Raw genomic sequence first — 13439 nt, 5'->3', positions numbered from 1 at the left:
AATGAGTATTCAACCCTGTCCTTGGAACAGTGAAAGACATCTCAATTGCTTACCTGCCAGCACCCTTCCAAATCCACAATATACAGGTTAATGCCTCTTCTGCAGATGACTGTAGTAGTTAACTAGTTATCCAGTCTGATCAAATGGGCAGCTTGGACAAGCACAATAACAAGGAAGAGGCCACGTGCCTCGTAAGGGTTGAGACCAGGCTAAATAATGGATTTTTCAGAAGGCATTAATAAATAACTTTTTAATACTACTTCAACATCTTTCTTCTGAAGAGCCCAGGTTCTTTGTGCACATCATTAAGCCTCCGAACATGACCTGCTAGCAACAGATATGATAAGTTTTTTTTCATGTAGGGTAACTGAGGCATGCCCTAAGTAAATTTTTTTTCTTTTCTGTAGGGTTTGGTTTTGCAGATGGGAAATAAAATAGAATCCAGATCATCTGTTGCTTAATACAGTTTCCTGTGTGGTTGCTGCAAGAGCATCCTTCCTCTATGCCTACCTCATCTGCAATTAGAAAAGGAAACTCAAAATATTGATGACTTCAGCGCTTGCATCATTGGCAAATACCAGGAATTTAATCAGTTTTTATTTTGAAGGAAGATTTCTGCACCTCAAGTGACTGTTAGATGTTGTGTTGGGGATACCTTAGCTGGTAACCTCTGGTGGAGTTATTTGAGTAGAATGAGAATTAATTCATTATCACTCATTAAGGAATGTGTGAGAAATTGGAGTGGGCTTTAAGGTGCATGTTCCCAGTGTGTTACTGTAGATCAGGTACCAGGTTTTGCTCTCCATCTTTGCTGTCAGCATTCTTTGGATGAGCATAGAACTATGAAAATTCAAGCACAAGTTATGTCTGACTCTACGGCATGGCATGGATTTCTGCTCCATGTCAGCATTGGTATTTGAGCTTGCTTGTCCTTACTGGGTTTGTTCAACATGCAAGAAAGAAGCAGTGCTCCAGGAGGAGCACTTAAGCATAAGCAGCGCAGAGTACAAACCCTTCCTAGCTTTTGTAAGTATAGGTTTGGTCATTTATGAAAGGGCAGCGTATGATACACGATCTAGGAGATAGATGTTCATCACCATCAGCCTCACATTAACCATTTTCATCAAAATCAAATTAATTGTGTTCCCTATTTTTGCAACTTGAAATAAAAAGGATATGAGAAAGTAGTCATAGCCTTTTTTTGAAGGCTTTGCAAAGCCATCTTCTTCATCAGCCCATTTCCAAATGGGAATGTGACTCTGGTAACAGTTCATGTTTCTTTAACAGTGATCAGAGTTGAGCTCTGGGTTTTATATTGTACCCAATCTGATCTAACTGGCCACTGTGAAAAATGGCAGTCCTGTCCTCCCATCCAAGTGTATCCAAACTCTACTTGGTTTTAGTCCAAATTCAGATGCCTGTGAAAGGGACTGTACTGTTCCTCACCTTATCCCCTATGCCTAGCCATGTTTCCTTACCCTTCTCTCTATGAATTTAGCAGTTCTGTAGTTGGAAGTTGGGACAAACTCGCTCAATGATATTTATGAAAGAATGATCTCCTTTATAGAGGGATGCGGGGGTGATTGGTAGCTTAGTTTTGTCAGGGTTCATCTAACTGACCTTGTGGCTGTGCTGCGTTATCAGGGAAGATGGTAGGAGTGTGTGGCCAGGACTGAGAGGATCAGCAAAGTAAGAGGGCTGGATCTCTCTCTAAGCAGCTGCATAGACCTGGCATTGACACTCCTTGAAACAGAACTTGGCAGCAATGTCTATCCTTTCTCTGTAAGGGCCTTGTGCATGGAGTCCATCCACATAAGGAAATGTTAACATTAAATAATATTTGAAAAGTGGAAATGATCTCATTCTTCCTATGGCTTATTTGGTTTTTTTTCTGTGATTACTATTTATGGGAAATAGCTGGCTGTATCCAGCTTGTCAAGCAATTCAGATCACTGCCTGAAAGACCTCTTTATTTGCCACTCCACCAGTCTCCATCGTTGTTTGTGCTAACCTGGTATTTCTGTTTGAATTTCCTGGAGGTAACTCCACTTGTCTTCATCTCTGCTTGACATATAAAGAGATGGATGCTTAATCCAAAAAAAGAATGACACTTAGTCACCTCACAAGGCAAGAGAGACTTGCACCTTTAAAAGGAACAGTGAGAGCCATTCTGCGGGGACACAAGTATTGCTTTTCATTTTACTTTGCCATAAAGCCTGTACTTTTGTATGCTGTGACCTATGTTCCCGAAAGAGTCCTCCTCACTGGTGAGTCTTTTTCCTTTTCTTCCTCAAGAGCATGGATAGCCCTCGGGACATGCTACAAGGCTGTTCTGTTCTGAAGGCTTTCTTGGTGGGAAAGGTTTGCTCCTAGAGAAGTTGATGTCTTGTTCTCTTATTTTTGCCATAATCAATTTCATCTTGAAAGTACATGAAACTGGGCTCTTTAAGATTTATATTTTTTTCAATTTTAAAATTTGCCCAGTCTTAAATGTTTAACTGTAGCATAGCACCTTCATGCAGCCTTATTATCTCATAGAAACTTAAGCAGACATCCTCTGTTCCTTTTCCCCCCTCTTACTTCCTCTTGCAGCTGGATATAGCCAGAACTTTTGCCCACACTCTACTTTTGCCTTTCTTATCCCTTAGATAGGAAACCAGATTAGGGAATCAAATCTCTGAGGTTAATTTAAAGAAAACCGTCGCCCATTTTGCGTGAACTTTCCTAGGCCAAGACAGGAGAATGACCTTCCATAGGGAAGAATGACCATCACAAACATCATCATCTTTCACCTAGGTGTAATTTATTTCCTTTTCCTCTCTCTTGTCTTCCTAGACGGGTGAATATGTGAGTGGGTAGGGTGGATCGTGTTCATATCCATATAGCCACAACAAAGCACTTCTCTGGTCACTCTTCAGCCCTAGTGGAGATGAGCGATTGGGGCATTAAACAGTAGGCTACAGGAAGACTCTTGGATTTCATGAAGGCAAGTCTCTGAGTTTGCCACTGAAAGAGATGTTTTTTTCTATATCTGAACCTCTAAATCTCGGAATGATAATCCCCAGGTACCCACCTGCAGTATATTTTTGTTCTCAAAGTGATAGATAGACTGATACAGTAATAAATATGTTCTCAAAGTGCTATCAATATTGAAATGTAAAACCACAGTTGTATTGACTGTCCTTCCTTAAAACTGTGATAAAGCAGAATGGTAATGCTTTCTCTTTTCAGTTGCCCTTGTAATCACTATCGAGATCAGATGTTGTCGTTATGATTCCTCCATTAAATAATATTTCTTTCTCCATCTATGGTACCAATGGCCAGAGCTTGATGACTTGGTGGTAAGAGCATGGCACAGCTTCATCCCCACCATTCCAAATCTGCTTCCCAGCTTCAGATGCTAGGAAGGCAGCGCCATGTATTCCTCTCATATCAAGAGACTGCACATATCTTTTCATGTCTGTGTATCCTGGGCCTCATCAAGGTAGCCTGATTTATGCGCCAACAACTGTCTCCTCCAAAAGTCATAGTTGAAAAAATGAACTGTACTGCATATACTCAGAAGATGCACTACCTGCATTTGCAGCTTTTTAAGGCCAGAGGATTCTGTTGTGCTCATTAACCCTGACTGGAGGCACTGCACAGGCCATAGCCAGTCATTGATGTTCTGCATCTCATTTAGCAGTCAGTGCCTTTGCTGGCACGGAGTTATCCTGTGTAATTACTGTACTTAATTTGATTGATGTGATCTAAAAAGACCCTAGCAAAGAGTCAGGGATTCGAACATACATCAGAGAGAGGAAAAACAAACCTAGTGCTCTCTTCTCCTCCAGCATTCTCCAATGCAAAAGTCTTTCCTAGTTCCAAAAGATGAAGTCCCCCTCTGCTCCTTCTTCCCTAGGCTCCTTAGAAGGCAGAATGGCTTTACAGCATCCCTAACATCTGAAAGCAGAGTTTCTAGGATCAAAGCTGAAAATCTATTACTATTCCAAGGAAACTTTATGCAGGTGCCACTTTAGAAGCTCCTCCTCTTATGTTTTACTTCTGTTCTAAGTTTTGTCTCTTGGCCATGAAAGAGCTCCACCTCCACTGTGAGTTAATTTTGCTTCTAGGCAGTTGTACGTGTTTCGGAGTGGGTCATCTCTTTCATTAGACCTGAGCATAATTTTATCTAGAAAACCAGTAGCTGAGGAGGAAGCAGATTGACCAAAATATTTTGCCTGAGCTTTTGTATGCCAGTTAACTCAGCAGACTTTAAAACAATGTTTTGTTGAATATGCCTGCCTGTAAGTACCTGTTAAAAGCTGAGAAAATGCCTAAGTGCACAGGAATGCAATTACTTCAGTAGATAGAAGAGCTTCCTGGTTTTAGACCCTTCTCAGAGGACAAAGATTTGCAGAGCTATGAAACTTAGGAAGAGCTAGGAAAAAGAAAAAACACAAGTAAGCTAAAGCAAGCAATGAAATGCTATTTCACTGCAGAGCATTGTTAGCTTTTCAGCAAGCTACTGATTTCTCATGTTGCCAGTAAATTAAAATACATCAATTTGGATGCCACGGTGAACTCTAGGAAGAAAGGGATGGCTGCATGGGACTGTAAGTCTAGTTCCCTCATCACGTCTTGTGCTTCCTTTAGTCACACAGGGTGTTGTTCTGAGCTGATATCACATGTTGAGCGCTCCTTGGAAGACTGAACAGTGTGTGGATGCACCAGCACCTCTGTTCCCTCCCTGTCCTAGCTCTAGCCCTCTATCCTTGCTGAAGGAGCAGAAGGACAACCTCCTATTTTCACCTCTCTTTCTACATAAGGTTAATGTAGAAACCTAATGTAGAATGTGGGTGGGGGAGTCCTATCTTGCAGACACAAACATGCACAGTAAAGCAGTTTTAAGTTGGTACTGGTAAAACCAAAATGACTGGATTGTCTTCAACCCTTCTGTAAAGAAGATAAAATGAATTATTTGGAAGTACTGAGCTCATAAAGATTTTGGTATGTCACTGCGATTCAGTCAATGCTGAGAGTGCTCTAAGTACAGGATGTCTCAAACTGTATTTTTAATTTTGGGACAGAGCTATTCATAGTAGAGCGTAAAGAATGTAATTGTATTGCCAAACATGGAGGCCAGTGGAGCTGAGATGGAAGTGGCCGTATTAGTGGATTTGTGCTTCTAGACTTCAGGTGACGAGTCTCGCATTGTTAGTGAAAGGAAAAGTTACGATGTCTGGATCAAAAGTTACTTTGCTACTTGAAGTGGACAAAAGATTAAGTCCTAAAAGGAAGAAAACAAAATGCATATATTCTATATAAGTATAGCTGTGCGTAGTTTATATATATATATACTCATATGTGTATATTTTTGTATATCCATACATAGTTTCACCCAGCCTGTGTCTTGTCCTGTCAGGGAAATGAATTTGTGCTTGTCAGCCACCCTTGCTGCTCATTGAAAGTAGCAGAAAACTGAATCACAGCCACAGCTCATGGGAGGCTTCTGCTGCTCGGCTTTGTTGAATAGCAGGAAATCCTGGAGTGCAGCACAACTCCAATATTCAGTTTTTATTCCATATTAGGAAATATTTCCTTATCATTGCTGTGGGTGTGTTGGAATGATTGGTGAGATTAATTTCTGTGAGCCAAATTAAGAGACAAGACCATGTTGCTTACGTCTTGCTTTCGGACGGACTCCATGGGAAAGAATGAACAGGTTCAGCCTGGGAAAGGATGGCTCTTTTCAACCAGCACAGGGGAAAACAGCCTCATCAAAACTGTTTTAAAAGAAACCATTTTAGCCTGGTGCGGTTCACAAATCTGGGTTACGCAGCTTCTCGTGCTGGCACAGAGCGTGGAGTGCCATCAGGAAAGAGACAAACAGATGGTTTGAGGGAAAGTGGGACGGCATCTTTCAGAAACAGTACCAGCTAATGCCAACTTACAGTGTGCACACAACCGTAGCCGTTGCTGGGGGGGTGGTTGTTATTTTTTTGGAGGGGAGGATTGCCTAGTCTGCTCGGAGCCCCTTCTTGATGCTTTGGGGTATTTGTAGATTTAGGAGTCCGCCCTAAGATAGGAAAGTAAGTTCCTTTGTTTTGAAAGCATCTATTACTTGGGTGCATTGGGTGAAAAGCCCTCTGGGGTTTAGGGGGCATGTTGGAGCCAGCCACTGACACCCCAAGTTGCTCTCTCCTGCTGTCTCTTGGGTTTCCCTGGTGTCAGTGGTGCCAGAAGTGCAGCAGCCACTGAGGCGGCAGGACCCATGCAGCGTTTCCATCCCCAAGTCCTGTGTGTCTGAATATCTTCTCAGGATTTTCTCACAGTCGCACAGGCCAGGCACTGGGAGTGTCTGCTCTCTTTGGGTTATGAGCTGGGGCTTGGCGAGCCCTGGAACACGCTCTGCTTTTAGCTGTGACTATAATGGGCGACTCACCCAGACGCTCCATGGGGAAAGGAAGAATGACTTTAAATGGCTAAAATGTTGAACATCTTTACGCTTTTAAATAGCAAAGCCTGTTCCGACAGGGCTAACATTACTCAGTTTCTTACTGCTACTTTAAATAGAACAAATGTAATTCATTCTGTAGCTTTAAAGTAGCAAAACTTACTAGAACATAATGCACATGAAGGAATGAATAACAGACTAAAGGAAATGAAGTATGTCAATGAGGTAAATGAAGTGCTGAACTGTCAGTGACAGCTTGTTGCACTCCTGTTATTTCATTTTCTATTCTCACACGGGGGCTGTTGTAAAAACTGGAGGGTGTCAGAAAGATCTGGTCTTGGCAATAGCGTTGAAGAGGAGAATCTGCATGTGAAGTATCCGATTTGTTGTGTTTGGCAGGGAATGTTGCTTCCTTCAGGTAACATAACAAATAAAATAGAGGCTTGTGAATGGTGATACTACTGAAAACATGAATTATGTAAGAACATAATAAACAGAGCAGTGCTTGGCAAACATGCTGATCTGATAACTCTGAACTTCAGTAACAGTGGTAGCACAGTTAACGTCATCCAGATCCCAGAATAGGAATATTGGGTCAAAACCTGTTGAGCTGAAGGGTATTTTTGTTGATGTAAGTGAACTTTGGACAAGGCTGTGTTCTGAACATGGAGATCTGTATTTAGTAATAACGTAAGTATTAAGATCAGGCTCCAAGAGTTGAAAAATATTGGCCCATAATTGGTGTAGGTTGAAGTAGCAGGGTTTTCTTGTTGCATGCTGTTCAGAGAGTTCAGGATCCTGTGGCATTTTATTTCTCTCTGGAGGTTTCTCAAAAGCTCTAGAGGTCCATTAAAGTGGATTATAGAAAAAGAAGCAGAGAACCTCTGCAGGGGGAGGTTCAGGATAAACAATTGGTTGGTGAAACTATTCACAGTGCAGTTGCCAAATTTGTGCTAGCAGAAATTAACTTTGCCTCCGGGCTGGTACCTCAGTATGACCACTTTCTCCTTCTGTTTCACCATTGGAGATATCAGCTGTTGTACAGCGCTTTTGTCTTGGCTTTCTGTTTGCATGTCAGCTCATACCATGTACAGCTGCATGTTCACAAAGTTGCCCAGGGTGCCTGGGCGGCTGCTGCTCCAGCTGCTGCTCTTCCCCTTGCTGTTGCTGGTATGTCACACCACCTCATCCTGCTGAGCCTCTGGTTGCTTATTTCATTTATCTGTCCCTGCCCACTGCCCTTTGGTGTGAATCATCCTGTTATTTTGTGTATGGCGGGTTGGTTTTTTCCATATATATATATATATATATATCCCCCGTCTCTCTTTAAAGACAATCCAAACAATTTGGAGACAGCAGGGCTGACGCTCATACTTGAAGTCTTGCTGTATCCATGCTGCTTTCCTAGATAGTGCTTCATTTTTTTAAATATAATGCATGTCATTGGTGGTTTTTTAGTGCCTGGTTTTGCAAGTTGCTTTGCTGTGTTGTCTGTGAGGAGCCAAGCAGTGTTATTGTCTGCTCTAGCTTCTCACCCAGAAGAGCTCCAGCACTACGCACGGTGGTGATAGCTGGCATTTCTCAAGGTACTTGCTTTATCAAGCTGTATGCCTTTACTTTGGAACAGGTCTGGCACCAAAAGTCTATATCTCCTTTCTCTTTTACCTTCCAATTCTTGAAAAATGCATTTTGTGTGCTTCATTTCAGGAGCAAGTTGAATGGCAAGTTGTGCTGAGAAAATGTGAACTTTGAAAGGCAAAAATATGTTTCAGTATCTGCCATACCTGGATGCTTTCACTCAAGAGCCAAATTCCCTTGAAATGTAAATGGGAACTTTATAAACTTTGCAGTTTTACCCTTTTTACTGCATTAGTGAACTGCCTTATTAGTTGGATTTTAGAGGTGTGCTTGGATGTATAAATTAAAATTGTACTGGCTTTTCTGTGAAGTGATGTAGCTGCTTTGGGAGGAAGGACCAGTGTTCCCTGTCCTGCCGAGCATGTATGTAGCTTTAAATTCTGAATTGGAGACCCAGCAGCGTGATTTAAGTAGCATCATTCTGCTATGCAGAAAAAAAAATGTGCTTTTCTCTCTGAGAGAATTGCATGTGGTGTTTGCTCCCCAACTAAAATTTAGCCTAAGTAAAGAGTGCAGAGTAAATTTTTTCTAGGGCTGCTGTATAATTATACCACATGCTAGATTTCAAAAAATAGGAATGGTATTTCCATTGTGTGACTTAGGTCCAGATTAATTTGATAGTACAGATCCAGCTTTATTTGATAGTAAGAACAAGCTATATCATTTAACACAGTTGTGCAGGAGACTTGTCTGTAGAGAGACTGGCACCTTCAGACCCGTTCTTATGGAAGTGAAGCCCAATCTGACGCCTACCGCTGTCTAACTTGCACAAACTTGCTGGTAATCTGTGTAAGAGGAAAAGAATTGGTCAAATAGGTTATTGTAGTATGTCAAGAAATATGAAACCCTCTGATAAGAAAGATAGCTGGAAAGATTGGTTTCAGTTTTCACTACTTTACTACTGCTGTACATACTTTCACATATTTATACGCTTGCTGAAGTAAGAAATAATTTAAAAGTAAACTGGAAATGTTGGAAGAATACGTTAGAAGGATCTGAAATTATGAACTTCTCTGCTTGGGGCGGGATGTTGAGCTTTTGGGGCAGGGAGAGGGGGGTGTATTTTTGCCTTTGTGTTGTTTGAGTTTTTCTTTTTCTTTTTTCCTGTCTAAGTATTTGAATCTTCACCATCACTACAGTTCAAATGTTTGGTAATGTGAAGTGTTATGGTTATGCTCTCTGCTCCTCATCCCAGTCCTTTTGCTCTATTTTACAAGCTGGAAATGGAGGTAATAAAGCTATGGAGTAATAAAGTGAATTTCTAGATCTTGAAGCACATCTGTGTCAATCCTGGTTTATCTCTTGTTATCGTTTTCTGTTTAAAGTCTAGAGCTACCTGAATGTGTAGAAATAGGCTCTAAAATTACTGAGGGTGTCAAATCTCCATCCTCCCATCTTGCCAAGTGACAACTCTGTGCTCACTCTCTTCACACATCTTAGATGTCCTGAGATGGAGCTGTGCAGGCTGGAGATGATGTGTGAAAGGCTTAGATTTTGTTCTTATCCCTTCCTCATTAGAAAACGATCCTACAAAGCGTAAGTGTTTCTTTTTGGGGAGAACAGTTCTCCAGGTGCTTTGAGTACTTTCATTTCTACTCTTTTCAGTTGTAGCAGATGGAATTGGATGCCTCAGTGATTTTGCTCTGATTAACCAGAGCCTGAATCTAGTAGTCTGATATGAAAACATTAATGATGGACTGTGGAGCTGCCAAGAAGCACCCTGGAGAGCATGTGCATGTTGAGTTACCAGTTGTGTAGCGAAAACTGGGTGTGGGATTCTCAGCAGTAGAAACACATTCAGGAAAATTGATCAAAGATTTGACTTAGAACTGTTGTGATAGATGGGAGCACAGACTGAAGTTGTAGTAAACACTGCTTGGCCTTTCTCTGCCTCTCAATCAGGAAAGATTTGGTAACAAAAATATCAAACGTATACTTGGACCAGGCAGCAGTTTTTCTTCCAGGAAGGAGATGGTTGGTCAGGACACACTTGCTCAGAGGAGGCTATTGAAAACTCTAGCTTGTTAGCATTGGGCCTGCTGTCCCCTTTCTGCTGCTCTCTGTTGTCCTTTCAAAGCATACTACATCTCCTTGCTATGCTGTTGTCCTACCTGCCTCTTGGGGCAAGACGTCCCTTGGTCATCCCACATCTGTAGCTCCTCATTCCTCTCTCTCCTGTGCCCATGCCACTGGTGCTTGCTGTTGAACAGAGCAGGCATCAGAAGAAAGGCTCATACTCTGAGTTCAGCCATCCGTCCAGGAGGCACAGGCTTGATTTCTGGGCCAAGCAGCACATATGGCATCTCTGCTTCTGGCAGCTCCAAGTCGTCGTGTTGGCTGCATGCTGCTCTGTGTCACCTGTCGATTAGGGCTGTTTGATGTCTCTCTCGCTCACAGTCGGTGGTGTATCACTTTTTCTGAATTAACAGGCCCTTTGGAAAGACAGGTCTTTGATCCTCGTTGACCAGAGTTTTGGCCAAATGCAGCTGGCTGATAATATGACCTTCTTCGTGGTCCAGGGAGCCTGGAGCCATCAAGGCCAGTGATGAAGCAGAAGTAGAATGGTTCCATTTTGTAGAGGGCGTGAATTTGGGTGAATGAGTAGGTTTTTGAGGGCATTCCCAAGAACTGTGTGTGGCACCTTTTCAAAACATTCCTGCTAATGTGGTGAGGCCAGTAGCAGTAGCATGCTATCCATGAAAGGCCCTGTTTTGAAGTTTCTTCCTTTCTGTCCCCATCCCCTCCAGTATCATTTGTCTATAAAGGTCATACTTAAGGATTTTACTCGGTTACTCCCAACTGAATATTTTGTCTGGGCTGTGGATTTGTGCTTTTTTTCGGGATTTGTCAGTGGAAGCAGAGAGGCAGGAAGAAAAAGGATGAAGAGGATTTTCTTGGCTGTGACGGGAATTGACGTAGTATATTGCAGGGTACCTTGTGCCTCCTGCCAGGTCTGTGCTCTTTTCCACATACTTTGGGGAACCTGGAGAGCTCATAACACCTTTTAGTTTTATGCAGTTGATTATTTTTTTATTTCTTGCCACGGTAGCAGCGCTAACTAGGGCCACCAACTGCAAACTGAGCAAACATAAAGTGAACTCTGCCTCAAGGAAATGCTGTGCTCTGGTATAGCATGGTCCGGAGGCAGGGTTGGTGGGTGTGTGCAGGGTATGCGGGATGCTGAAAGCAAAGACTTGCGGTGATGTGTCCCTCCTGCTTTGGTGAGTTCATGCGATGGTATGACAGTGGAGTCAATACAGCTTTCTTCTCTGTTAAATAGCTTTCCCTGTGCTCCCTAACTTACAGGCTGGGTTCTCATCTATATTTTCCTACTGTGGAACCACAGTGAGGGTCAGCCCTGCTATTTATAGCGTGATGTGCTAGTGCCAGAGTGGTTATCTCCTTTTTAAAGGCTTAATAAAATCAAGTGACTTAGATTTGCTATTTGGTAATGTCTGCATCTGTGACTACAGGAGCATGGGGAAAACAAATTCATAGGAAACAAAATTGCAGTGGTATTTTATCCTACCAGGAATACAAGATGCGCAAAGGATAAATATCCTGTTTCTTGATGGTGATAGTGCACTCATTATACCTTAAGTAAAGGTTAATCCATTTCAAGCCTGGGGTAATGCTACGATATCCTGACACTTCAAAATTATCAGAAGGCAGGTTTTTACTCTGTTAGTTGTTTCTTCAAATAACTTGGTCACAGATGCCAGCACATGGTCAGCAGTTGGTCTGTTGTGTGTGTCAGTGTGCTGTAGGTTTTGTTCTCAGACACTTGTTTTATGTTTATCTTCTCCCACTTATCAAGGGAAAAAGAGTGTAATATTGCATAACAGACTCAATACAGAGAGCAGAGCTCTCCAACTTTTCAAGAAGTATTGAGTATAGGGTACATTTTTGTGTGAAGAATAAACCCCTTAATTTGTAGTAAAGATTATTAACAGTTGACAACTCTCATGTTTCTTTAGTAGAAAACTGAAGGAGATAAAAGATTGATTAAAAAATAGGCATATTGATGTCATCCTAAAGCAGCTGTAGTGCTATTAAAACCTTGTTGTATATGTATAGAGATACACAGAACTCTGGCATCTTGCACACTCCGAAATACACAGCTAGAATAATATCTACATAATGCTATAAAATGCCTTTATTTGTGACACAGCAGCTGCGTTTCTGGCAACAAATATCTTATTGTCGCACCAAATCCAATTAAAAATCCACAAGATGAAATGCTGTCTTCACAGAGGGTAGCAGGCAAATCCAAAATAAAATTCCTGTATGATGTGGACGTGCAAATTTTCTGCTTTTCATAGAATGGTTTCATTCAGTTTACCTTAAAAGTTATTAGGATCTGCTTGGAGATCATAAACCTAATTTGGGATACGTCTTCCTCAAAATCCCTTGTTGAAATAGAAAGGTTAAGTAAATAATCAAAAGGAAGTGTATGTACTTATGTATTTTTCGAAACCCAGCCTCGATACAACCTGAGCGAATAAGCATGGGGCTGAGATGCAGCTATTTGTGGATGCCCTCTGTGAGGCGCTCCTAAAGTGTCTCAACCCACTTCCAGGTAGGGCATGGGTCCTAGGACAAACTGTGCTTTTTTTATATCCCCTGACTTCCCTAGACCAGCTGCAAGGGACTCAGAGCTGCCCTAAGGTGTCTCTTCTCTGCATTATTCTAACAAATCAGAGTTCCTTGGGTTCAAGATGAAAGCCATCTAAGAGGGCAGCCTTCCTTCTTTCCTCTTTCTTCCCAGTTTTTGAGTGCTCAGTGACCATGTGCCCTGACTTGTAAGTCCTTTATCTATATGGGTAATGTCTTTATAGCTGCCCAAGAAGATTCCTTCTCCCTCCTCACCCTCTGAATTTGAGAATTCAAACGCATGGAGCTCTGTAATGAACAGCTGCTCCAGAAAATGCTCGTTTCATTGGTAGCATGGCACAGAGGTGGTCGGGAAGGAAACAGACGGAAAGACAGCTTGCCTAATGGCCTTGTGTTGAAGACGGGTTTTCTATTCTTGGTTGTTGACTGTTGCTTTAAAAAAACCCAACCAAACAAAAAAAAACTACCATAGAAGTTTTCTATTTAAAATACAGCAATTCCAGTACTTACTTATCATTAAAGGATTTCTACAAATCCCCCCAACCATGCCCATGCAGTTTTGTTGAGCGGCTTTAAAATTTGGAGATACTTGATGGCTATTTTCTGTCCTTGAAATAACTTCTCCTCTGGATGGTGTTAGAATTGTTGTCCATTTACTTCTCCATTTTATTACATCATTTGGTAGCATCTTGCATTTCCGGAGTCTGAAATTGTCATAAAGTTGTGACATGTCCAACTGTGGGAGCTGCCT

The 13439-nt window shown here is 41.8% G+C and overlaps 1 protein-coding gene across 1 annotated transcript in view; it reads left to right on the top strand.

Moving 5' to 3' along the window:
• Positions 1 to 2144: 2144 nt before the first annotated feature.
• Positions 2145 to 13439, top strand: part of STK38L (serine/threonine kinase 38 like) — a 36795-nt gene continuing 25500 nt past the window's right edge. The window contains exon 1 of the mRNA XM_054076043.1: positions 2145 to 2267. The gene's annotated coding sequence lies outside the window, so the exon portion shown is untranslated. The remainder of the gene's footprint in view (positions 2268 to 13439) is intronic.

This window comes from Cuculus canorus, chromosome 1 (genome assembly GCF_017976375.1).
Source record: "Cuculus canorus isolate bCucCan1 chromosome 1, bCucCan1.pri, whole genome shotgun sequence".
Classification (NCBI taxonomy): Eukaryota; Metazoa; Chordata; class Aves; order Cuculiformes; family Cuculidae; genus Cuculus; species Cuculus canorus.
Note: the sequence above shows the minus strand (reverse complement) of the source record. Positions and strands in the feature narration are given on the sequence as shown.